The sequence below is a fragment of the Grus americana genome, chromosome 18 (assembly GCF_028858705.1).
Source record: "Grus americana isolate bGruAme1 chromosome 18, bGruAme1.mat, whole genome shotgun sequence".
NCBI lineage: Eukaryota > Metazoa > Chordata > Aves > Gruiformes > Gruidae > Grus > Grus americana.
The window spans coordinates 9,570,286-9,575,156 of NC_072869.1; positions in this window are offsets into that span (position 1 = coordinate 9,570,286).

Sequence of the window (4,871 nt, forward strand, 5' to 3'; positions counted from 1 at the left end):
CTGACTCATTCAACCTCTCAGACCAAGTTTCTCTTCTTGCAAAAGGGGAGGAAGGTTGAGTGTTCCCAGGGAGAGGTGTGGGGAGGCTGTGCGTTACTCAGTGCTGCCCTGGGGCTCGAAGGCATTGCCTGGTAGGCAAAAGTTGCTGTTATGGCAGAGCGCAGAGCTCCCTGGGTGACCAGAAACAAGGATAAGCAGGAATTTACACTGCAAAGGCCTGCCAGCGAGCAGCAGCACAAGCCTGAGCCTCCTCTTTGGGGAACAGTATCTCTGATTTAGAGGTGGAAACTCAGGTGTCAGGACTATAAACCACCCACATCTCCCTCTCCAGCTCTGTTTGTTTTACATATGATCCTGCAAGCTCCTTTTTCCTGACCAATTGCTCTTGCATCTGCGAGGCTGGAGAGAGGATGCAAAGTTTTCCGTCCTGCTCTGCTCCAGCAACCCATCCTGCCAGCACAGGGAGGCAGCTGCCGAAGCAGGCACAAGGTGAGCAGCGGCACTGCACCCCAGCCAGAGAGATCACTGCAAAAGCCCTGCAAAATGTAGCTCGGAGAGCCCCTGGATTCAAGGGAAAGGAAGTCAGAGGGGAAGGAGACAACACAGAGGAGACCTTGTGGCTTTTGGCCAAGAAAGGGCTACCTGCACTGCCCAGAGCCTGCAGTCGCCCTGGCAGGCACGAAGGGTGGGTGGCTTTTGCTGCGGCTGCATGTGCAACGGGGCCTGACTCACCCCGCGTACTTTGGTAAGTCCAACAACGCGGATGCACAAAGTCAGCAAGAGCTCTGCACCGGCAGGCTGGCTGCCGGCAGCCCAGCTCAAGACAAAGTTCAGTCCCTGCTGCGCTCTCGTCAGCGCACAATTCCTGTTGTTGGTGCTCAGGACAGCAAGATGCTTGTGAGAAAGGGCAAGATCCAATCAACCAGTGCTGGACACTTGCAGAATCTGCCCTCCTTTCTGCCACCTTCTTGAGGAAATTAAAATATTATGGCACCTCTGATGGCTCTCCCTTTCCCCTGCGGCTCTAATGGAGTGCTTGCTCACACAATGCACTGGTTGTGCCACAGTTAATCCTTAAAATGCCCTGGTTAAGTTCATCATTATCCTCATTTAGTTGAAAAAGAAAAAAGAAATGAAAACACAGGGTTTTATTTAACAGTTCTGAAAAAGGGTTGCCCAAGCTAGGATTAAAACTCAGAGCTTTCTAACTTGTTACTGCCTAACTTTACAGCTTGCAGGAGTATTGGGTCTGCCAGCTCTGAGCTCCGTGGAGTCAGTCTTATATAAAAAACCCCATACCTGCCCAGATCTTGTGGAGGGAGATAGAAATCAGTTTGATGATCCAAGTTTCTGAGAGCATTTCTGGAAAACGCAGGCTTTGCCGAGCACAGCATGCAGCAGGTCTGGAGGACCGATCGGCAGTGACCTGGAACTGCTTCTCCCAGCACTTGAGGATAATTCAGCAGAATTCACATCCAGGGAGCCTCCAAGCCCTGTGTCAGTAGGCACATATAGATCCTGAAGCTGCTCCCATTCAGCAGCCTGGCTCAAGCTTTGCAATAAGGGAAAGGTTTATTAAGTGCATTTGGGGTCCCTTGTTATTCACAAGCAACAAAACCACTGAATCACAGAGATGGAGCAGTCAGGTGCACATGAGAGGAGCTCAGGTCCACGTGGATAGAGAAACTCTTTCTTAAAACTATGGCTGAGGTCACAGTTAAGTCCACAAGTGAACACAGCCCACTTACCTGTCCCCGGTGACACTGGGGAACAGCGATGGCCCATTTCCCTGTCGCAGTCAACTCCCTGTGTTCACCAATGAGTCCTTGTGTACCCAAAGGCACCCGTGAACCTGCTCGCCAAACCCAGGGAGACTAAATGCAAAGAACAGCAATGACATAAGCCATCCCCAAGGACCACAGCTAAGACTTGCCATACTCCAGTTCTGAGCCACTTTCTTCTTGCCGATGGCCAGGATTTAATGCAGCTCTCCCCTTCCCTGCTCCGGAGTAGGAGGACGCAGATGTTCAGCCTCTCAGCATCAATTAACAATGCTCGGATACAGGAGGCAAGGCAGCTGTGTTGATCTAAAGCCTCATACATTAGCCCTCTGCTTTTTCCAGGGACTGATTCACTTGGTTAGGACACAGCACAGCCAGCAACGGCCAGACTCTCATTGTGGTCTTAAATGCATATGGTTAAAAAGTAAATAATTTAGCAGTGTGTTTCCTAACTCCTTTCCTTGTGATTCCATCTGACACAGCTCCAAAGACCCACAGCATTACAGTATCATCATATATGGTCTGATGGTGATGCTGTTCTCTTCTTTGGGCTGGTGGTTACGGTGAGGAAGCAAATAACTTAATGAAGCAATTACTCATATCAAATCAGCAGGTTTTGTTCTTTTCTCCTGCCTTAATTATGAGGAACCAGGAAGAATGTCCAATTACTCAAGGCAGAATTTCATTACCAAGCAAGATAACATCTGCTCAACCACAAGGTACATCAGATGGCCATTTTCACAGAACAGCCTCTCCCATGGTTAGGGAAGGGAATACTGCAACATGAAATTAAAGCTGAAGAGTAATTTTTATTTTATTGTCTGTTAATACAAAGGCAGCAGTCAATGCCCATTCAATAGAAGGAAAATCCCTGAATGTAAGGGAAGTCTGAATGAAAGTTTGTAAGTGTTCTCCATTTTGAATAGCCCCAGTCTCTGAAAACAAATCTCTTCAAAGGTGCTTCATGAGCTGACCCACATGAACACCGCCCCCCCCCCTTAAGAATCCTCATAAAATCCTTGAGCTGCTTGCAGAAATGCCAGCTGAGCACTTCTGAAACTAGCTGCAAGTTTGAAAAACAAAAACAGGTCAAAGTCAAACTCTCAAACCTTAATCCATTTTTCACAAATACACAACCTTGCCTTATGACTTTTATGGTCTGAGTTTTAGCTGAAACTACAGGAATGAAGCAACAACCATAGCTTTGTGTCAGTCATGTCCTTCCAAAGTGGTACAGAAGAGATCTGGAGCTCACTTGCCACCAAGTGAGAATATCACTGGGTTTTATCCAAGCATCACGCACAACCCAGTGCCTGCCCTCGGTCAGCCTGGATTGTCAGGTACATTTGCACAAGTACAATTTGGAGAAGTGAGCATACAACCCTGGGGAGGGAGAAAAGGTGGAATGGAGGCAGAGTGCTGGAGCTCTGAAAAACCAGGCTTACTGGTCCTGCTGCGCTGGAGGGAGGCGCACAAAGTGTGGGACTAAACTGCCGCAGGGGAGAGGGACCGCACACCACCTATTCCAACCCCTCCTCAGCAGCAGCAACCAATCTGGCTGCAGACTCGTGCATGTGCCAAGCAAACAGCCAGGCAAGATTGTTTTGCTGCTGTTGTAACTGCTTATGTTTAGGAGACATCCATGGGCAATTAGGGAACAGTACCATCGTGCTTAGAGCTATGCTTAACTGTCTGCCTGCCATGATTTCCAAATCCATCCCTGAATGCAACTCCCAGTCCTGCAAGCGTGATTCAGTGCGTATTCTTAAATGCATGAACTTACATGTTCGCTTCCCATATTTGCAAGCGTGCAGGAGGCACAAGGTGCCCCCTTCCCCGACAGCTCTTAATGGAAAGGCAGACCCAGATGCAGAGGGGGCTCTGCCTGTTGCTTGGAGGGAAGACACTGGACTGGAGCCATGGGGCCTGCTAGAACTGGGAAAGGGGAGCAAGGAACTGGAAAAAAGAATCAACAACGATAAAAGAGCCCACAGAAAACGTGGATAAAGGAAAACCACAGAAGGATCAACAAGAGTCTGCCTATAATCACTACCAAAGCAATTACAGAATTAGGGAAGATTTATAACAGACTGAAGAGCGGGATACTTGGCACACAAAATGGAAAAGCTGTAAGGAGGGAATTCTGTATGCTGGCACTGAGCTCAAGAGCCGCAAGTGATGCAGCCTCAGCAGTTCTGTCCTACACAGAGCAAACTGAGCAGCATTTTGGATGTCTTTTCTTGTACCTCTCAGCTTCCAGCTATAATTTGGTCTAGCCATCGATTCCAAGTTTTAAAAACCAAAACAAACAAAATTTATTTATGCAGAATGTTGAAAAAATATGAGTGATTAATAATAGCCACCGTTTCCTTAATGCTGTAACACAGTGCAGCTTCTAGCCAGCACTAGCAGCTCTTCTGGGAGGAAATTACTGTTATACAACTTTACAGGTGGGGAAACTAAGACACAAAAGGGTTACAGAAAGCAGCTGGTTTAACCCAAATCTAGAATTATAGTCCTGGACTATTATTATCCATATAGCTCTCAGTATTCGAGGAAACTGAGGCAGGTTTATTGTGATATACCGTCACCCAACATTAGCCATCAGATCTCTGCCTTGCTTGCTAAGGACATAATTCCACTGGTTTTTTCTCTTTTCTTACACTGGCACAGCTTCATTTCTCATTGTTCTTTATCTTCCATCTATATCATTTACTCCAGAATTTAAAAGGATGATTTTGCCATCAACTACAGCAACTAAAATGCCTGCACAAGACTTAGGGCAGCAGACAGACCAGCCTCTCAAAACCAATACACTCATTTCCAATCAATTCATACACGAACAAGCCCTAAGCCTAAGATTTCCAAGTTAGTTGGGTACAAATACCTTTGGAAAGCTCCAGAAAGGCTCAGGGGATTTTCCCATTGACAGCAAAAGGAGCAAATGAACAGGCGGGGAGCTGCCACGGGCAGCGGCTTTAAAAGGTAAAAATCGGCTTCATCCAAAGCTCAGCAGTGCCCGTAATGAAGCAGCCAGGGCTGCCTTCACACCCAGCTCAAAGCTGATCAATCAAAATGAATCATCACTTG